The sequence below is a fragment of the Giraffa tippelskirchi genome, chromosome 5 (assembly GCF_054371585.1).
Source record: "Giraffa tippelskirchi isolate mGirTip1 chromosome 5, T2T-mGirTip1v1.2.pri, whole genome shotgun sequence".
Taxonomy (NCBI): Eukaryota; Metazoa; Chordata; class Mammalia; order Artiodactyla; family Giraffidae; genus Giraffa; species Giraffa tippelskirchi.
In genome coordinates, this window is record NC_137279.1 from 62,750,313 (window position 1) to 62,773,916 (window position 23,604).

The following is a 23,604-nucleotide window of genomic DNA, read 5'->3' on the forward strand; positions in this document are numbered from 1 at the left end:
CTCATTTCATTTCACAGTTCACAGCCACACAATGGCTTCTCACCTCATTCAGAGTAAAAACCAGAGCTCTTTGGTATGACTAAAAAGATGCTCTATTTTCAAGCTCCCTGCTATCTCTCTAACTCATCTCTCTCCCTCTTTCCGTCATTTACTCCATCCCAAGCACAATGGCTTCTTTGCTGTTCCCAAAATATGCTAGCTATTCTCCTGTCTCATGATTTTTGACTTGCTATTCCTGTATTTGAAATGTTCTTCCTCAAAATATTTCTAAGCTCACTCCTTCACTTTCTTCATTTCTGCTCAAATGTATCTCTCTCCGGATCACTTGGACTAATCAAAGTTAAATGAACATACCTTCCCACATTTCCTTCTTCCAACTATTATTTCCTCTGCTCCTTACCTTGTTCTATCTTTTCCACAGTAGTTTTCAGCTTATAACATGCTGTATAATTTACTCATTTATCATGATTATTGTCAACACCTCTCATTAGAATGCAAGCTCCACCAAGCACAGGGGGTATTGCTTATTTGTTTACTGAAGTATTTGCAGAACATATTATGCTCTTGTGTAAACCCACAATTAATTAATTAATTAATATTAAGACAAAGACAAGAGGACAGTGTGAGGGGAAAACTAAACCAAGGAAGACATTAATGCCATTATTAAGATAATGAAAGCCTGAGTGAAACAGTGGCAATATGATTTATCTGAAGAAGATGGTATTTGAAAAACTAGAACTAACAAGATTATGAAACACTGAGAATGAAGTTTCTAGAATGAATGTGAAAGTGAAAATGAAGTCGCTCAGTCTTGTCTGACTCTTTGCGACCCCATAGACCGTAGCCTACTAGGCTCCTCTGTCCATGGGATTATCCAGGTAAGAATACTGGAGAGGTTGCCATTTCCTTCTCCATAAGATTATGAAACATTGAGAATGAAGTTTCTAGAATAAGTGACAACATTAAAATAGAGGGCAAAGAAGCTCTCCACTGTGAAGAGCATGTAAGGAAGCCTGATTTTGATCATTTTGACTCTGACTTGAGCAACACTCTTAGTTGGAAACATCCAATAGAAGAAGTGACAACATGGCATATTTCTTAGAAGCTAGGTCAAACATAGAGTTACTATTTTGGGAGTCAAAAACGCATAGGTGATAATCAAAGACAGGGTGGCGATGGACACGTCAGCTCAGGTGCATGGAGAGAATGCATAATTGTATCATGACAATTCTATCACATTTTCTAAACAAGTCCTTTAGAATAAGCCGGATGGGCTATGGAGCACACAGCAACCATTGGGGATGTGGTTTACTCTTTCTCTAATACCATATAAACTTGTGGTCTCTTTTACTGCTGCTCTCTGGTGGTGACATTGAATATCCTTTATTTTGTTCAGGAAAATAATTTCTGATGTTGATGTGTCACGTACAACCAAGTACATATGTATGCGTGTGTATAACTAATATTAAATATAAATGATTCATAACAAAGAATAACAGGAGAATTTTCTGTCTCTGGGATTTTCCAGGAAAGAATACTGGAGTAGGTTACCATTTCCTTCTCCAGGGGATCTTCCCGACCAAGGGATCAAACCCATTTCCTGTTTTGGCAGGCTAATTCTTTACCAATGTGGGACTTGGGAAGACCATTTAAAATTTGAGATAATATAAATCTTCATCTTGTTCTATCAGGTAGTTTAACTATTTCCCCCCAACACACAAAAACATTCTATGTTAATATAAACAAACACTAATACTGCCATTTTAAGGAAGCTTTCTAAATAAATATTCTCATTGACATACGAGATCTTAGAAATTGGTATTCAATCTCCCAGAGAGTTAACTGTTAAAAGAGGATAAACAGGATTATTTTATCTCATTACAGGCAATTCCTTAAATTCAATTATTATGTTCTTGAGAATAAATACAGGGGATTTAAATAACAGTCTCATAAATTTTCAGAATATTTCAATATCTGTGTGTGTGTGTGTTCAGTTGCTCAGCCATGTCCAACTCTTTGTGACCCCATGGATGGTAGCCTCCCAGGCTCCTCTGTCAATGGGATTTCCCAGGCACTACCTCTGTATCTATTGATCATTTTATTCCCTCAGCTCTAGAGTATATAGTAATAACAATATTGCATATTCCTATTTATAATTTTATTTTATATTTTACCATTCATAACTGACTTCACTAATCATTGTTTGATTTAATATAAAGTTCAAAAGCTCTAGCATATTCAATGATGCAAATTTATTTTTCCAATTGTATTATATTTTAAGAATCCTACATGTCAATACTAACAAACATGTCCATACTTATTTTATATTTTTGATATAATGAAAGGAATAAAAATGAAAGGAAAGTAATAAAAGCTAACAATGTATAAACATTTGTAAGGATATGCTAACTCTACCAAAAATGAATTATGTAGTTGTGCCACAAATGATTTCAACTCTTGTTTATCAGCTGGCAGATGAGCATCTGACTTAGCAGTCTCCATATGTAATGCAACAAAGGAAGAGCTATTCAATAGCTAAACATAAAAATGATGAAGACTAACAATAACCCAGTACTGTTAGCCTTCAGTGTTTTATAGGAATGACATGCAGAGTAAAAAATATTTTTTTTCTTGTAATCAATTATCTCTTGGTGAGAGGATGCTGAAACAAAGGAACATAGATTTTAGGACACAAAAATGATATCCTTTCTGAGGTGTTATATTGATTTGTGGTTTTATCTGAATATCATGAGGAAAATTTGGTGGCTGGGAGGCTGAAGAGGGGTGTGGTGTGTACAAGAACGGAAACTATGACTTGGCCAGCTGTGGAATGCAAAATCAAAACTTTTCAAAATGTACTGATATTTAGCAGAAATTTGTCTTCACACTGTAATAAATATGCTCTTCTCTAATTGACAACTGGTGTAAACTGTTTTTAAATATGTTGTTAAAATTCAGAGAGGATATTAAAAGTATCAAATGAAAAATATGTGAATACCGTGTTTTCATTTCAGCTTTTCATATATTGTTTCTATTTGTTTCATTAAACCACCATCTATTATTTTCAAAATCAGAGAATTTTATAGAGAATAAAAGAAAATAAATAACCTTCTTATTAAAAGGGATGACTTGGAATTATATAAATAATAATATATTTTCAACTTTATTTAAGTTAAAAAGGCATCAATAATTCATTCGGAAATAAGCAGGCTTTATTATTTTTGATCATTTTCTGGGTCTTACATATTCTAAAGGTACTATCAGAATCATGCCACAAAAATGCATTGGATTTATAAAATTAATTCAGTAAGATTTGCTTGAATCTCAAGCAGAAAAAAAAGATTAGAAAAAAGTTAAAACAATGAAAAAAAAAATCGTGCAACAACAACAACAACAAAAACAGAGTAATCAAACAAAAAACACATCACATTCCTAAAGGAAATCAGTATTATTAGAGAGTCTGTTGTTTTAAAAATAAAATTACCACTTTATATCTTTAAAATATTTCTGGTCATCATTAGAACTCCACCACTTACTAGATCTAAGTTTCAAGTTTCTGTCCAGTGAAATAGTTAAAATTTTCTTACCATCTGAAGAGTTTGTGAAGAAAAATGAGATAACCAATGCTATGTGCTTATCATGGGCCTGGAGGACAGTAATGATTGCACAGTAAGTGTAAAGTGTGTGTAAGTGTTTCCTATTGAAAGGCAGAGACACAATAATAAACCTGTGGTAAACTTTTTGGAATCATTCACAGCCCACTTCTAAGACTGTAAAATTGTAATATTTTTTTTCTGAAATCAGTGCTGCATATTAACATTTTTCTTTGAAATAGAAAAAGAGTGCTTACATTTTAGATAATCCTAAATCAAGTTTTAGTCATGCCTGACTCGTTGAGACCCCACGGTATGTTGCCCATAAGGCTCCTCTGGCCATGGAATTCTCCAGGCAAGAATTCTGGACTGGGTAGCCATTCCCTTCTCCAGGAGATCAACCACACCCTTAAATAAGGCTATGAACAAATTTTACAAATCACATCAATGTGAAAATCAAGCACAATATAGTAAGAATAATCCACAAGACTTAAACCTAAGACAATGGTATAGAAAAAAATAGGCAGTCTGATTGCATAGAACAGGATAGAACAATAGCAACTACACTGAAAATGGAAAAAGTTACCTTAACTCAAGTATAGAAGACAACCAATGTGTCTCAGAAAAGTATGCTTGTATGAAAAACACCTTATCTACATTGAATGGAAAAAAGTGATAGAAAATGCATATGCACTTTGTAAAATTATACATACACATATACCATAAATAGCTCCGTGAAACTGCTATTACTCTAGGCTTTCTTCAAATGGGAAAAAAAAAGTTAGTTCATCACTTTGACTGGACTAATTACTATTTATCAGCATCTCAATAAAATGTATAACTGTATGAATAGTATATCTCTTATTGCAAATCTGTAATTGCACATTTTTTAAAGTTTGTAATGTTTCTGGAAATTTTATCTAAACTTAAGAGGGGGAAGTATTTTTACTTCTTAAACTAAAAAAAAAAAGACAGGAATCTGTCTATTTTCTATTACAATGACTTGTCATCTCTAGACTATTTATTGATCATATGATAAGAACATGGAATAGCAGGATTCTTGTTTGTACCAACCTGTCATTTTTAATGACAAAATTAATACATGTTCATGTTGGAAATTCAAGCAGTGAAATACATTGAAAAACCAAGAGAAACAATTGCTTTCCCTGGTTACATATTTGCTTTCAACTTTTTACCAGACTTGAAAATGGTTGTGATTAGGAGTAATTCCTATTCAGGGCCACTTCATAGCATCAATTTTTCATGCATTGTTTACAGCCATTTTTCTTTAAAAATATTATATTCAATTGGTTCCAAAGTTATATTAGAGTATATTGAAAGTTTTTGAATAATTTCATATCTCCATTCATTATGTATATGGAACAATAGATAAGTATAATGTGGCTCATTTACGAAGAATTATGCCCAAAGAGAAAACCTAATATCTTCCTTCTGCATTCAATTGTCTTCTCCACAATCCTACATCTTAGCCATATAATACAAAAGAAATGCTAACATTTAAGAGAAGATCTTGTTAACCTGTATTATAGCAAAAGAAACCATCTGCATTGAGGTTGGGGTGGGAGGACTAATGAAATTGATTACTGGTATCTATATCCAGATGAACTACATTACCAGATACTGCTACAGTTTTTAAGGTGGACCACATTTTTCCACATTTCCCTCAGAAAGGCTCTACTGTATAATGCATCTAAAATGCCCCTTCTTCCAGAAATAATCCTTCTAATCTTAATCACCTCACACAGTTTAAAATGGCACTGATAAGCCTATTTGCATGGCCAGAATACAGATACAGAATAGAGAACAGACTTGTGGACACCACAGGGGAAACAGAGAGTGGGACAAATTGAGAGAGTAGCGTTGAAACATACGCATTACCATATGCAAAATAGATAGCTAGTGGGAAGCTACTGTATAGCACAGGAAGCTCAACATGGTATTCTGTGACAACCTAGAGGGATGGGAGGGGGCATTTTTATACTTATGGCTGATTCATGTTGTACAGCAGAAACCAACACAACATTGCAAAGCAATTATTCTCTAATTAAAAATAAACTTCAAAAATAAAAATCAAAAAAAAAATAGAAGAAAAATTTTGTTGAGAATAAGACTAAAGTAGAGGGCATCAACCATATTTGTCTCATATTGCATTTTTATGTCTTAACAAGTTTTCTCATCCAAGATAAAAACTAATATTTTTTCATATATATTATATGCATTTTTGTATAGATTTTTATATCAAAAGTTATTCATTTTGCTATCTCTTTATCAAAAATATCAGTTAACATAATTGTATTCCAACAAATGACTCAATATGCAGAATATATGAAGAAATCCACATGATTTCTAGTTTCCAGTTCTGCATATAAGGAGCTTGGAAGTCGCCATTCCCTCCTCATAACAAGTAAAACAGATGGAAAAATCCACAAGTCTTCTTACATCCATAAGAAGGAAACAAACTGCTGCTCCAAGATTGGAAAGACAGACAGGGAATACAGGGAGTCACGGTACAAAGCAGAAACTCATGTTGAAACATAGGAATCAGTGCTAAGGTAAGAACACCTGAACTTCCACTGACAAATTGTTGACAGCAAATGCATGGAAGGGCTTCCTTGGTGGCAGCTCAGACAGTAAAGAGTCTGCCTTCAGTGTGGAAGACCCAGATTTGATCCCTGGGTTGGGAAGATATCCTGGAGAAGAGAATGGCTACCAACTTCAGTATTCTTGCCTGGAGAATCCCATGGATAGAGGAACCTGATGTGCTACAGTCCATGGGACCACAAAAACAGTCAGGTACAACTTAGTGACTAACACACACACACACACACACACACACACACACACACATACACACACACAAACACAAGTATATATGGACAGTTTGGGAATGAAAAATAACAGAGAGATCCAGTCATAAGAAGACTTTCCACCATATTTTGAGATTTACCTCAAGGAACTCAACCAGGTTCCTACAGTAAATATTTAAGAATAATATCCTCTTGCTTTCCACAGTGGAATGGAAAAGGAACAATTTTGAAATGCTCTAGAACACTCTGTTCTTCTCTGTCCTCAGAGAAAACTAGATAATCAGAGGTTATCTTTCTATAGGATTATCTCAGCCTGGGTGACATAGGGGAAGGGAAATACCTGATTCTAGCCTGGAAAATCCCATGGACAGAGAAGCCTGGTAGGCTACAGTCCATGGGGTCGCTAAGAGTCGGACACGACTGAGTGACTTCACTTTCACTTTTCCCTTTCATGCACTGGAGAAGGAAACCGCAACCCACTCCAGTATTCTTGCCTGGAGAATCCCAGGGACGGCGGAGCCTGGTGGGCTGCTGTCTATGGGGTCGCACAGAGTCGGACACGACTGAAGTGACTTAGCAGCAGCAGCAGCCCATTCTAGCCATCTTGTCCCATTCCAGGTGTGAGGGAGTAAAAATCTGAGACACTTTTATGAATTTTAAAGTCCAAAGGCATAAACTCTATGAAAAATGACCAGACGATGGGACCATAGAATGCTTCCCCTTTTCCACACCTCATCATCACATTACTCAAGACCTGTTTCTAGAAGTTCCTTTTATCCATCACATCACATTCAGCTACCAAGAAAAATTACAAGGAATACCAAAAGGCACAAAACACAATCTGATGAGACAGAGCAAACACCAGAACAAGACATGACAAGGATGCTGGAATTATCAGATCAATAATTTAAAATTACTATAATTAATACACTAAGGGCTTTAATGGATAAATTAGTATATAAAAATGATACACAAGTTAAGTAGAGAGGAGAAAATCCAAGAAAGAATGGAAAAAAAATGCTAGAGATAAAAAAAAAGAAACACTAAAATGGGAAAGAAGAATGCCTCTGATGGGTTCATTAGTCAACAGATCTGAGGAAAGAATCTCTGAGCTAAAGGATTTATCAATAGCAACCTCAAAGATCAAAAGTAAAGACAACAAAGACTAAGTTTTTTTTTTTTTTTAAGGAATAGAGTATCCAATGATTGAGGAACAAACACAAAATGTGTGACATAAACATAATGAGAATTCCAGAAGGAAAAGAGAACAAGGAACAGAAAAAAACAAAACAAACAAGAATGACCTAGAATTTCCCTCAAATTAATGCCTAAAATCAAACCAAAGATCCAGGAAGCTCAGAAAACACCAAATAGAAAAAAAAAAAAAAAAAAAAAAACCCTAAAAACTAAACTAAGCATATCATTTAAAAATTACAAAAAATCAAAATTAAAGAATAAATCCTGAAAGAAGCCAGAGGAATAAAATATGTTACCTACAGAGGAACTAACATAAGAATTACATCTGGCTTCTCAGAAACAAAACAAGACACTGAAATATTTATATTGTTGAGCAAAAAACCTATCAACCTAGAATTCTATGCCCTACAAAATTATCCTTCAAAAATGGAGGAGAAATATACATTCACAGACAAAAATTGAGAAAATTTGTTGTCAGTAGACTGGTCTTGCAAGAAATGTTATAAGAAGTTCCTTATAAAGGAAAATGTTTAAAATATTATAGCTCAGAAACTCAGATCTACATAAAGAAGAACATCAAAGAAGGAATAAATGAAAACAAAATGAAAATTTTTGTTTTTGTTATTCTTACTTGACTGAACTTATAATAGTTTGTTCAAAATAATAATACCAAAATATACATATTATGTATATATATATGATGTGTGTATGCTTATAGATAGATAGATAAAGTTAGGTTACTATCTACCATATTCATTATTGTTTTCTGATGTTGACCTTATTATTTGTTTCTACTTTTGTCTTCTATTCTTTGTCTGCCTTTTGTGGTTTTAACAAAGCATTTTACATTGTTCCATTTTCTCTCCTTTCTTAGCATATGGGTTATAATTCCTTCTTTTTTTGTTTTTTTGGTTTTTTTACATTTTCTAGTCATCACCCTGGAGCATGCAATTAGAAATTACAACTAATTCAAGTCTACTTTCAGATATACTATACCACTTCATGGATAATATGAGTACCTTATAATAATAAAAAAGCTTAATTTGACCTCCCATCTCTTGTATTATTCTATCATTCTTCACATATTTCACTTAAATGAAATAACTATATCAATAATCAGTTTTGAACATCAACACATCAATTAAAAGACAGAGATTGTCAGATGGAGCAGAAAACAAGGCCCAACTATATACTGTGCACAAGGAGGCCACTTCAAATTAAAAGTACATTAAAAATAAATAAATGTAGAAAATATACTTTAATCAAAAAAAGTAACAGGATACTTATATAACTACCTTAATTTCAGACAGAACAGACTTTGAAGCTACTAGAGCTACAAGGGATAAGGAAGGGCATCACACAATGATAAAATGGTCATCTCTCCAAGAAGATATAATGATACTTAATATCTATGTGTATAACAACAGTGCATTGAGCTAGGTGAGGCAAAAATTTACAGAACTGTGAAAAGAAATGGATGACTACAATAGCTTAGTTTGAGATTTCAACACCTTTCTATTACAAATGAACAGGTCTGACAGGCAGAAATCTACAAATCAATAGCAAGATGGCAATGAAAGTGAAAGTGAAAGTGTTAGTCACTCCATTGTATCCAAATCTTTGTGACTCCATGGACTGTAGCTCTCCAGGCTCTTCTGTCCATGGAATTCTCAGGGCCAGAATACTGGAGTGGTTGCCATTCCCTTCTCCAGGGGATCTTTCCAAACCAAGGATTGAATCTGGATCTCCCACATTGCAGATGGATCCTTTACCATCTGAGCCACCAGGGAAGCCCAAGATGGTGATAGCAATACTTAAAAAAAAAAAACAAACACTTGACAAAATAGATGATGCTAACATCTGATAAACATGAAACTCTACAGTTTCCTTATCAGGGAATTTAAAAGAACAATGAGCATTATCCATTCTCAAATGGCTCAAAGTAGTATAAAGATAGAAAATACCAAGTATTGATAATAATGCAAAAGAAGTGGAATTCTCATACACTGCAGCCAGGAGTATAAATTGGTACAACCACTTCCACTTTAGAAAATTCTTTGTAACTATCTACATAAACAGATGTTGGCACATCTTAAGAACCAGACATACAGCCAAATATATAAACATATATATGAAAATGTCTGTAACCAAAAGAAACATGCAAATATGTTCACAGAAACACCGTTCTTAATAATCTCTAACAGAAAAATAATCAAATGTTAATTAATAATTTGATGCATAAGTAAATTGAGGATTCAAGTACTGTACCACAATAAGAATAAAGTCAATAACAAAGAATAACTAGAATGAATCTCACAAATATAATGTCAGGTAAAACAAGTCACATATATATATTTCCACTTTGAAGAAGCTCAATATAAGACAAAAATAATCTATGATGTTACAAGTCAGAATGTTGGTTAGACTTTGTGAACAGAAGTCACAGAAGAAGGCATAAGTGGGACTTCTTAGATTCTGGTAATGTTTTATTCTATCTCAACACAATTTGAACATGACTGTGTACTTTCTGTATATATGCTTTATATTAGTAACATATTTACCAGTAAGTGTTGGCTAATATTATTGCCCTCATGAATTACATCAGGGAAGGGACCATGTCATCTATGTCTACATCTATGAGTGCTCAGTCACTTCAGTTGTGTCTGACTCTTTGCAGCCCTATGGACCTTAGCCTGCCAGGCTTCTCTGTCCATGGGATTCTCCAGGTAAGAATAACAGAGTGGGTGATAACTATCTATTTATCTGTCATCGATCTAATACTACAATACTAGCTTGTATCTTTGCAAATTTACTTTTCAAATGTACCTTTCAAATTTATTATTATTATAATGTGATTTTGCAAAAAGAAACTACTAAAATCTGACACTGAATGATTATGAAAAATGAGTTATTTTTAGATGATTAATATAATAGCTTAACTTAATCAAAACACATCCCTATTTAATTATCTTAAAATATCATATTTATTTTATCTTCTTTCAAGGCTACAATTATGCTGCTGCTGCTGAGTCACTTCAGTCGTGTCCGACGCTGTGCGACCCCATAGACGGCCGCCCACTAGGCTCCGCCGTCCCTGGGATTCTCCAGGCAAGAATACTGGAGTGGGTTGCCATTTCCTTCTCCAGTGCATGAAAGGGAAAAGTGAAAGTGAAGTCGCTCGGTCGTGTCCGACTCTTAGCGACCCCATGGACTGTAGCCTACCAGGCTCCTCCGTCCACGGGATTTTCTAGGCAAGAGTACTGGAGTGGGGTGCCATTGCCTTCTCCGCTACAATTATGACTCTTCTATAATTACAGATTCATACATGATAAATCAGCCATACACTAGGAACTAACTTGAAGATCAATAATTCTTATTTTTATTTTGTAGGTATTCATAATTCCAAAAAAAATACTAAAAAGAAATTAGCCTTTTCCTAATAATCTCATCTATAGTGAACGTGAAAATTGCTCAGTCGTGTCAGACTCTGAGACTACATGGACAATACAGTCATGGACTTCTCCAGGGCAGAATACTGGAGTGGAGTGGGTAGCTGTTCCCTTCTCCAGGGGATCTTTCCAATCCAGGGACTGAACCCAGGTCTCCCACATTGCAGGTGGATTCTTTACCAGCTGAGCCACCAGGGAAGCACAAGAAAAAATATGATCATATAAGCAAGTTATTTAAATATTCAATTTTTCCTAATGGTAATTAATTTTTAGGTTTACTTTGGTTAAAAAGTTCAGAAACTTTTCACAAATATCACATTGTTTGATATTAAAAAGACAAGTGTTTACTGAGTTTCCATAACTAGTACTCAAAAGAGAAGCTCTAATGATGACAATGGTATCAGGAAAAGACCCCATGAGTCTAGTTGGAAAGACTTTTAAAAGCAATGAATTTTTAAACAAAATTAAAAGCACTATTTCCCAAGAGTAGAACATTATTGGGAGAGTAAATATACCAAGAATTAGGAGATTAAAACCCTCAAGATATTTTAATATCTTACTCCTTTTCTTAACACGAAATATTCTTTATGTTTCAATATGGTAATTATATAATTACAATCATCTGCTTATGTTGTCTTTTTTACTTATTTTACTATAAAATCCTTACTCGTAATTAAACACTGCTGGGCACATGGTAGAAATTCAATAATTGTGAACCAAATCTGTGGATATTTTACTTATTTAGAAATCTTTATTTAAAAATGCTCTGACATTTTTGAAAACCTCTTGAAGAAATGGAGTAGAGCCAGCATATATAAATTTTAGAGCTATCAGGAGTCCTAGAAATCATGTAGACTCAGTATGTTATTACACAAATGAGGTATCTAGAACCTAGGGAAGTTTCACTAACTCCCTATGACAGAAGAAATGAGCTGGACTGGTTTTGACCCTTTTGACTTAAAAATCTTGCAACCATTTCAAATATCCTGTTGGCTTTCCAATATTCTAGACTTGTTTCTGAAACTTTCCTTGCCTTGATCAATCTAATTCATTCTCTCTCTCTGACTTTCTTTCTCTCACTCTAGTAATAAAGTTATAACAAAGCACAATTTAATTGATCTGGATTGAAGTACAAGTCAATTAGAATAATGTAATATCTTGGGTCATTCTCATGAATAATAAATATTGCTATTAATGTACTGGTTAATATAATTTTGATGGAAAGCCAAGTGAGTTAGCATTATTATAAGTATTAATTCATTAATGCCTTAAAATATAACCCTCCCTATATTCTTAAATTACTCTATCCCAGGCTTCTAAAAGTAAAATACAAAGTGTTGATTACTTTCTGTGCATGTGTGCTAAGTCGCTTCAGTCATGTCAGACTCTTTGGGACCCTGTGGCCTGTATCCTTCCAGGCTCCTCTGTCCATGGGATTCTCCAGGCAAGAATACTGGAGTGGGTCACCATGCTCTCCTCCATCACTTTGCCCACTAAGGTCCATATAGTCAAAGCTATAGTTTTTCCGGTAGTCATGTACGGATGTGAGAGGCAGAGAATAAAGAAATCTGAGTGCCGAAGAATTGATGGCTTTTGAACTGTGGTGCTGGAGAAGACGCTTGAAGGTCTCTTGGACAGCAAGAAGATCAAATCAGTCAATCCTAAAGGAAATCAATCCTGAATATTCATTGGAAGGACTGATACTGGAGCTGAAACTCTAATAGTTTGGCCACCTGATGCAAAGAACTGACTCATCAGAAAAGATCCTGATGCTAGAAAAGATTGAAGGCAGAAGAAGTGGGGAACAGAAGATGAGATGGCTGGATGGCATCACCGACTCAATGGACATGGGTTTGAGAACACTGCGAGAGAGGGTGAAGGAAGCCTGGTGTGCTGCAGTCCTTGGGGTCACAAAGAGTCGGACACGACTTAGCAATTGAACAAAGAATGAGAAACAATGGAGAAAACGTATGTGAAATAAAGTATTAAGTATCAAGAATCCACCTGATAATGCAGGAGGCCCAAGAGACATGGGTTCAATCCCAGGGTTGGGAAGATACCCAGAGTAGAGAATGATAGCCCACTCCAGTATTCTTGCCTGGAAATATCAATGGACAGAGGAGCCTGGTGGGCTATAGTCCATGGGGTTGCAAAAAGTCAGACACAACTGAGCACAAACAGAAATATTTAATACAAAAGACATGGCACACATTTAATTTAGGGACAAAATAGAGTATATATTCTTGGAGAGTATCTGCTTCAGTGCGGTTCCCGTTTTTACTTGCTATTATGAGTCTAGGCATGGCTACAATGATTCACCTATTTTTCATACCCTAAAAATTATTCTCTTTCAAAATAATAGACATGTACATGACCCACAAACACCCACATGGAAACCTGTTGAGAAAGACTATGCTTGCCCCTTGAGCACACATCAAAATACAAAATTGCACAGGAAGCTAGAAAAGAGTTTTCTCAGGTTCCTAAAGTTTCTATTTAGTGTGATATGGAATATAGTGAACTGGACACGATTTATTTGGAACAAGTCCAAGCAACATCAGGACGCCCTTATGCTTAAACCATGGTTACCATGGAGTTTAAATGTCTGGCACTTGATGGGTCTTGGGCAGGCCAAATCTATAAGCTCATTCCTACAGATGCTATTTTGATATATTTTAAAATAACACAAAGCTTAAAATCACAGCAATTTCAAGAAAACTCTATAGCAAAAAAAAAAAAAGCTTTCATTAGATTTCTAACTACATGTATATATATTCATAAAACTGACATTTTTTTAAATGTTACATTTTGATAGCTATAACTGACTACCTTACATAAATGGTAAACTTGTACCTTATTGTATGAAATTTAAAGGGATATTTTTATTGTACTATAGTTAGCTAAGAGTTCTCTGATATATTCAATATTAATGTGAAAGCATAAAACCTCACTGCCACAGGGCAGTTACAAGCAATGGACACAGACTGCAACCCAGCTCAGAACTGTGGCCTGCCGTCTGCATTCTGGCAAGAGTTATTAGGCCACCACTGCACGTGTTGCTGTTACTGTAAGCTTGAATGCCATGTCCCCCAGACCTGAGAAATTACATTTTAGGGAACTCATGAGCCAGAGGTTCTTTTCTGTTGCTTCACATGAAAAAATAGATGCAATCTAAAACAGCATTCATTACATTTTTTAAAGAAATGATACAGAAGAGTTAAAATATTAAGAATGATTTTATTTTCTTTATTGTTTATTCTATGACTTGCAATCTCATTGGCTTTTAGTTACTATAGCTACTTAAAATTATCACAGATTTTAAAATGCAATGGCAATTTCAGAATTCAAGTACTATTTTTTTTGGAGTTGGTGTAAATCACATAAAACTAATAGTGTTTTTTGTAATCATTTTTGACAATGATGTCAGCTAGCCTACATAAGTGAAAATATAAAGTAACAGTTATAAGAAAAGCAAAACTGAGTATAACAGCATCATTGAAAAAATGGGATTAAAAGTCCAGTCCATTTAGCCACTCCCTTGGAGACAGTAATCTCTAATTGCAAAAGAACACACACACACATGTGGTATGTTCCCTCCGGTCTTTCTTATTTATTTCTTAAATAATTTCTGTACTTCTTCATCCAATCACTCCAAGCCACTCTATCTTGATGTGTTTTATCTCTTCTTTGTTGTAGTAAGCAAAGAAGCAGTTAGACTGAATATACCAAAGATGTTATAGACTCTAACCTACAACTGAGCAAATGCCATTAAGTTCACAAACAAAAATTTCCTGCCGGGACTAGTGAGCAAAGGATAACACCAAGGAGCGCCACTCATTTCATTAATTCCTGTTATATAATTTATTTGATCAGTATATTTTTAAATCTACCCAATCTGCCCAATTGGTCCTCACCTGAAGTCTCAGTCAAGCAGTGAACTGTGAGCTGATGCTCCAAATGATATAAACATGTACCAACTGAATTATCTATTTTGCTTCCTTTTGACACTTTAGCTGAAAATGTGCAGATGCAAGTGTCAAGTGTTGAAGGAAAAGCACTCATCACCATATTAAGGATGATGGCAGCTGAATCAAAGGTGCTGCCAGGCCACTGTGGCTGGTAGGGTACGTGAAGCACACCCCGGGACAATCTGTCACAGTCAAAATGCCAACCGCAAATGCCCTGCCGTACTAGGATACTAACGTAGGGCACCTGGACAAAATAGGCTTATTCTGTAATATAAATTTAATAAAACTATTTCATTATTATTATTTTTAAATTTCTCCTTCAATTATGGAGTCAGTAGAGTAGATCGTAACATTTCCCGCAGCTCCCACTATTTTATTTCAGAAAAAAATACTTGCACTAAAATTTTTGCCTGACTCCTCTGAAATTCCACGTTTAATATGACTGTTCTGAACTACTTATTAAAACATTCCTTATTGCTTCTGATTAGAAATGGAAAATTTTTTATCACAGTCTTTTGAAGTTTCAGCAGGATTGAATATTTCTGAATTCCTTAAGCATATCAAAAGTTTCTGACTTCAGTTATCTTATTATAATAGGACAACTAATGTCTGTGCACAGAGTGGCTAAACTTTCATACTGAGACTGTCATATTCTTCCATTTGCTACGCAATTAAACAAGCGCCCAGAGAACTGATAAGTGCACGTTAAAACTCAACAGTCTCGGGAGTAATTAGAGAGACAGAAGTGGATTTCTTGTTTCAACTGGCCATTACAGAAATGGTTTTGCTGTCATTTCTTTCTTCCTTCCCTTTTTTTTCTCAAAAAAATAAATTGGTTTGCTCATACACAAAAAAGTTACAACAAATTCGAATTATTTAGCAACTGATTATCACTAACAGTTAACACTAAGTTGACTTCAAATGAATTTAATAAGTCTGTAAGAGAAAGTGGAATCATAGTTCACATCAATTACATATGCATTATTAAAATTGTAAGACCAAGAAAAAAGCAATAAACTGGTCAATTATGTCAGGAATATTGTAATCATACTCTTCAGTGCTGTGGTGCAGGAGAAGACTCTTGAGAGTCCCTTGGACTGCAAGGAGATCAAACCAGTCAATCCTAAATGAAATCTACCCTGAATATCCATTGGAAGGACTGATGCTGAAGCTGAAACTCCAAAACTTTGGCCACCTGATGCAAAGATCTGACTCATTTGAAAAGACCGTGATGCTGGGAAAGACTGAAGGCAGTAGGAGAAGGGGACGACAGAGGATGAGATGGTTGGATGTCATCACCGACTCAATGGACATGAATTTGAGCAAGCTCTGGGAGTTGGCGATGGACAGGGAAGCCTGGTGTGCTGCAGTCCATGGGGTCACAGTGTCAGACACGACTGAGCGACAGAACAACACTCTTCAGTGTTGCTCTTCTCCTACTTTTTTTTTTTTAGTTGAAAAACTGAAGATTATAATTAAGATAATTCCTTATCATGAAAAATTAATGGAAGCATAAACAAAAGTGACAAGGACAAAAAGTTTCATTGTTACAGTATATGTTGGTCTATGTCCCAAAATAAATTTAGGAGTGCAATAAGAAAAATCCAAAGTGTACTCCCATTCCAAATTTTATTTTCCTCTTCTATTACTTTTCCTGAAATCCTATCTCTGCTATATTATTTCTTCCTGACTATTTATTTCCTCCTGAACCAGGCTGCCCAAGTGACTTCTCGACCGCCAGGCCACCTCTGGGACTTCATGCAGCTTTGCTGGCAACACACCTTTGTGTGCACCCCAGGAGTCATATGTGCTGGTATCCCCTGTGCTTTTAAGTCCCCAGGGGTGCTAACTCTGAATCTGTGGAGATGCTGTTTAGACACAAGTGGGTAATTTTCAGCCACACTAAACACTAAAATCCACCATGTTTATCAAGTAAAATCCTAAAGAAGATTATTCTTCCATGGCTATACAACTTCAATTTTGTAATCTATGAACAATTACAAAGAAAACACCTGTTGATTTGTATCTTATTCATTTAATATTGTTAGGAAAAGAGTTTTTAAAAAGTGATTTATTGTAAGCCACTCAAGCTTGGCTCAAGGAATTTTTTTTTTGTATCAAAGCTTATGTTTGAATTATTCTCTATGGAAGAATTTCAAAATCAGAAAATCATTTAATCTGCCTTTTAAAATAAAATATAATGTCATCTTTCCTTGTCTCAGTTGAAAAACAAGTAGTCTTTTCTTGCCAACATACCGAGTGCATGAGTATTTGCCCAGGGACTATACGGGGCCTGATGAAAACATCTGAGCTGTTACTTCAGCTGCATTATGTGGAGGTATTATTTTAGCTGTTTAGCTGGATTGCCTGCTCCTCCAAATTTACAATAAATTTAACTTATTGATACAGCTATTGTGTCTCCCACTAGCAGCTCTCTTTGTCTCCTGAAAGCCTATTACTCATCTGTTATCAGTGAGGGAGTCAGACAAGTAAGTTGGGTATATTTGTTCCTGAACAGTTTCTATGGGAAATTTGGCAGATGCTCCCATATTGAAAGATATGGGATTTAGGAATGAAAATTGTGAAATCTCATTTGACTGACTGGTCAGGAGTCTTCTCTACTTGCCTTTAAGTTTTCTGACATAATACTCTTTAGGCTACTGAAAAATGACATCCACATTTTTAAAAGAGATACACTTCAAATGGCAAATATCAATTGTATGCTTAATCCTTCTGTTATGCTAGATTTTCAAATATAGAGGATGAAGCAATTAGGTTACTGGAAAGGGGAAAAAAAAAAACTACAGATAAATTAATTTCTATTCCCAGGTTTTTCACCTGTTAGTTGTGCAGCTACAAGTAAGAAACTGCAGAGATTCCACAGTGGCTTCTCCATAGATAAAGAAAAGTACTTTACCTGAATTATCTTGGGAAAAATAAATGTTTATATGTAACATTTATATAATTTATATAATGCCTAATTTCTATGCAAATACAGGTTTTTGTTATCGAAAAAAGAGCTAAAGACTCCAAAGTGTACCTCTCAAGTTTCTGTTAACGAGGTGATAAATTTCCTAGATAACAGAAACTGTGTATTTGTCCTTGCTGATGGAGGTCATAGGTGACCTGCACATAAGAATTGCCCTTGACATATGTGATTACTAAATATATAAGACTTTCTGAGAAAAATATCCCATAGATAGATAGATAGAAAGGGAAAGAGATCTCAAGAGAGATCTATACCTGTATTTATACATATGTACATATATATATATATATTTGTGCAACATCTGAAAATGTAGATCAAACTAACTGACATAATTTCAAAGAAAATTACATATTTTAACTTAAAGTCATCAAAAAATAAAAAGATGAGCTATATAGAAATACCTGTACAATTATGGTACAATACTAATAATTGAAATCATTTTCTGCTGTAATATGAACATCATATTCCACAAAACACTGTTCCACAATGTGTTCCCTACAATTCAAGATGAAATCTTTTGAATATTTTCATTTTCTGACAATTTGTTCTACACTTTTCCTTGACTGAAAATACCTAGGGAATACTAATTTTTTTCACTTTCCAGTCAAACACAAGACTTCTGTGAACTTTTCCCTTAAGTTTTTATAGTTCTATACTAACATAATTTATTTTGCATTATGAACTATGGACAGAGGTTCATATCATTGTAAAGGAGACAGTGATCAAAACCATCCCCAAGAAAAGGAAATGCAAAAAGGCAAATGGTTGTCTGTGGAGGCTTTAAAAACAGCTGAGAAAAGAAGAGAAGTGAAAGGCAAAGGAGAAAGAACAATATATCCATCCAAATGCAGATTTCCAAAGAACAGCAAGGAGAGATAAGAAAGCCTTCCTAGGTGAAGAATGCAAAGAAATAGAGGAAAACAATAGAATGGGAAAGACTAGAGGTCTCTACAAGAAAATTAAAGATACCAAGGAAACATTTCATGTAAAGATGGGCACACTAAAGGACAGAAACGATATGGACCTAAAAGAAGCAGAAGATATTAGGAAGAGGTGGCAAGATTACACAGAAGAACTATACAAAAAAGATCTTCATGACCCAGATAACCACAATGATGTGATCACTCACCCAGAGCCAGACATCCTAGAATGTGAAGTCAAGTGGGCCTTAGGAAGCATTACTAGGATCAAAGCTAGTGGAGGTGATGGAATTCCAGCTGAGCTATTTCAAATCCTAGACGATGATACTGTGAAAGTGTTGCACTCAGTATGCCAGCAGATCTGGAAAACTCAGCAGTGGCCACAGGCCTGGAAAAGGTCAGTTTTCCTTCCAATTCCCAAAGAAAGGCAATGCTGAAGAATTTTCAAACTACTACACAATTGCACTCATCTCACATGCTAGCAAAGCAATGCTCAAAATTTTCCATGCTAGGATTCAAAGGTACTTGAACGGAGAAATTCCAGATGTTAAAGCCAGATTTAGAAAAGGCACAGGAATCAGAGATCAAATTGCCAACATCCACTGAATTATAGAAAAAGCAAGAGAATTCCAGAAGAACTTCTACTTCTACTTCATTGACTATACTAAAGCCTTTGACTGTGTGTATCACAACAAACTGTGGAAAATTCTTCAAGAGATGGGAATACCAGACCACCTTACCTACCTCCTGAGAAATGTGTATGCAGGTCAAGAAGCAACAGCTAGATTCAGTCATTGAACAAACTGGCTCAAAATTGAGAAAGGAGTTCATTAAGGTTGTATATTGTCACCTTGATTATTTAACTTATATACAGAGTACATCAGGCAAAATGCCAGACTAGATGAAGCACAAGCTGGAATCAAGATTGCCAGGAGAAATATCAATAACCTCAGATATGCTGATGATACCACACTTATGGCAGAAAGTGAAGAAGAACTAAAGAGCCTCTTGAAACTGAAAGATGAGAATGAAAAGCTGGCTTAAAACTCAACATTAAAAAATTAAGATCATGGCATCCGGTCCCATCACTTCATGGGAAATAGATGGAGAAACAATGGAAACAGTAAAAGACTTTATTTTGGGGGGCTCCAAAATCACTCCAGATGGTGACTGCAGCCATGGAATTAAAAGACACTTGCTCCTTGGGAGAAAAACTATGACCAACCTAAACAGCATATTAAAAAGCAGAGACATTACTTTGCCAACAAATGTCTAGTCAAAGCTATGGTTTTTCTGGTAGTCATGTACGGATGTGAGAGTTGGACTACAAGGAAAGCTGAGCATCGAATAATTGATGCTTTTGAACTGTGGTGTTGGAGAAGACTCTTGAGAGTCCCTTGGACAGCAAGGAGATCAAACCAGTCAATCCTAATGGAAGTCAGTCCTGAATATTCATTAGAAGGACTGATGCTGAAGCTCCAATACTTTGGCCACCTGATGCAAAGAGATGACTCCTTAGAAAAGACTCTACTGCTAGAAAAGATTGAAGGCAGCAGAAGGGGATGACAGAGTATGAGATGGTTGAATGCATCACCGACTCAGTGGATATGAGTTTGAGCAAACTCAAGGAAATAGTGAAGGACATAGAAGCCTGGTGTGCTGCAAGTCCATGGGGTCGCAAAGAGTTGGACTTGACTGGGTGACTGAACCAAACTGAATTGATGTGATTTATGTTTAAAAAAATCCTGATTTATAAATTTTGTATTTTCTAATAAGACTGTATCAGTTTACATTTAGATTGACTTCTTTTACTACACATGCACATACACATTTTATGTGACTGAACCACACTGACTCCATTTTTCAGCTCTGTCTTAGGCCTGCTGTTCTACCTCCTTCTCTTTCTACATGACTGAGCTTTAACCTAACTCACAAGAAATGCACCCAAGCCGCATAAGTTTCCAATCAATTTTTACCCTTGCTTGTCTGTTATAAAAATTGGCAGAGTTCTTTTTTTGCTGAGGCAGATTTTAAGGTCATGAGACCTTCAGGGGTTAGAAAAAAACTCTGTTCTTGTAGCTACAGACATGTTTCTCCCTTGGTAGTCAAATGCTGTTTTTCAATTTGGCCCCTTTCAACCCTTCTGTATTCCTTTCAACAGCATGGAGTGCAGCTGAGCATACTCTGGATCACCGTTTGCCCAATCCTACCTGTATGTATGTTACCTGCTATTACACATTATAAAGCTGCCCGCTTCATTTTTTATTCTCAAAGTTCCTTCTCAGTTCAAAGGGTATTGATAAGTATCTTTGGCTTTCAATACAGATATACATTGATATATTTTGAGATCCATGACTTTTAACTACTTAAAATTTTCATCTTTCCTATCCTGCAGTCTCTGGTCTTAACACTTATTATTTCGTTAGAATCTTTTTTAAAAATATTACCTCCAGATTGAGTGAATGAATGATAAGTTTGCTCAGTTTTTGAATATTCATTAAACCTTTCTTTTATCATTATAAGTAAAACCTGTTTTCATAGTTATATTATTTGAGTTATATACAATGAGTTGAAGTTGCTTTACTTCTGTAAATTATAAACTTTATTCCTCTGTTTTTTATATTGTTTTTTATTTTTGTGAAATGTGTATACTTTCAAAATGTTATATCTCTTGGCTATATTATCCATATTTTATCCTAATTTCAGTTCTTGGTAGTTTTCTTTAAATTTCTATTTTTTTAGACTTGAAACATGCCTTTTGTTAATTCTTTATTTGTAGCCATTTTCCATTAATAGATACATTTAATCTCAATCACAAAGTATTTTGGGTTGTATTTTCTAAGTTTGCAAGAATTTTCTCTATCATCTCTATTTTGTCAGAGGCTTACAAGTGATTGCCCACTATGGTTTATTTTTCTGATCTGGCTCTGCTTATCTAGATTGATATTTTTTTTCTCTTTACTCACTGGGACTTGTTCAACTGCTATAATATTAGAATATTCATTGTCTGTAATTCTGAGAAGTGAAGACTGTGCCATGTAGCTGTCACCTCAAGTCGAACAACAGTAGCCTATTCACAATCTCTAGTCTGCTGTTAAGATTTAGTTTCTTTACCCTGAGGAGCTTTCCACGCCTTAGGTAAGAAAACTTGACCATTTTTTCAACCATTCTTCAGCTCCTAAGAGTCAAGGAAATAAAGCTAAACTCATATGGTGCCAGATATCATTTGAGTGCTAAATTCTCCTTGGTAACAATAAGATTCTAATTCTCAAAATTAAGACTTTCAGAAGCTGCTTCTTGGGTTTGCAGTAATCTCAGAGGGAAGAAAATGCTTCAAATAATTCTCATGATTATACTGTCCAGGGCTTGTTTTCCTCTGGGCACCTAAACATATCTGTCTCAAGACGTTTGGATGGTTGGCAATAGGAGCTGGGGATAGAAGAAAGTCAATCCTCTCTTTAGCCTGCCATGTTTCCAGAATGCCCCTCTTATCTGTCAAACCGATAAACTCTCAGTGATCTTGTTCACTTTCGTCTCTTCATTCATTATCTACCTATTGGTGATTTTCACATTTTTGCTCCTTGTTTGATTCTTTCTTGCACTTCAGGACTCATCATTGCAACCATCTTCTAGGTGTTTTTATTTGGTTTTTCACTAATACCTCAAAAATTTTGTGTTACAGATTAAATTTATTATCTCTGTTTCTATAAAACAAATATTAACTCTGTCCAGTCAAATTAATGGAAACATGGAAACACCATATCCATCAAATCTCTCAAGGGTTTATCTTCTCCAGCTTTTTCCTCTGGGCCTAACATTGGTTAGTATGCAATAATGTAAATTATATTTTCCCAAACCCACATGTTTCTCTATCGCTACTGTATGAGTTAAGACTTTTATCTGCTTTTCCTTTATTTACTGTAATAACATCCTAATTTATTTATATGCCATTAGACTTTTCTGATCTAATAAGCTCTCCATTATGTTTCTGGGTTATAATGTTAATAAATTTCTCATATAACAACAACAAAATTATTGACATGTCAAAACATTGCTATAGACCCCCAATTGCCTCCCAACTGGCTTCTTGCTTTCTTCAAATATTTTGGTAACTACCTGCAAATATTTCTACACTCAATTTGTTGGTGTTAAAAGCTGCTTTACTTTCATTTATTCTCAGTGGTTTGTGTGTCTGCTCCAATGGCTTGGTTAGGTTAACAATGAGCTCAAGCCCTCTCTGAAAGTGAAAGTTGCTCAGTCTTGTCCGACTCTTTGCGACTCCATGGACTATACAGTCCATGGACTTCTCCAGGCCAGAATACTGGAGTGGGTAGCTGTTTCCTTCTCCAGGGGATCTTCCCAACCCAGGGATCAAACCCAGGTCTCCCGCATTGCAGGCAGATTCTTTACCAGCTGAGCCACCAGGGAAGCCCAAGAATACTGGAGTGGGTAGACTACCCCTTTTCCAGCAGATCTTCCCCACCCAGGAATCCAACTGGGGTCTCTTGCATTGTAGGTGGATTCTTTACCAGCTGAGCTAAAAGGAGAGCTCAAGCTCACTCTACAAGTGTTCATTCTAGGACCCAGACTAAACAGACACTGATTTTCACAGAGAAAATCTTTCACATGATGATGGAAACACAAGAACAGAAATTTAACC

The 23,604-nt window shown here is 35.3% G+C and overlaps 1 protein-coding gene across 2 annotated transcripts in view; it reads right to left on the reverse strand.

The window, feature by feature from the left end:
* The window catches only part of BRINP3 (BMP/retinoic acid inducible neural specific 3), a 445,180-nt gene that overhangs the window by 166,750 nt on the left and 254,826 nt on the right, over positions 1-23,604 (reverse strand). The window lies entirely within an intron of this gene.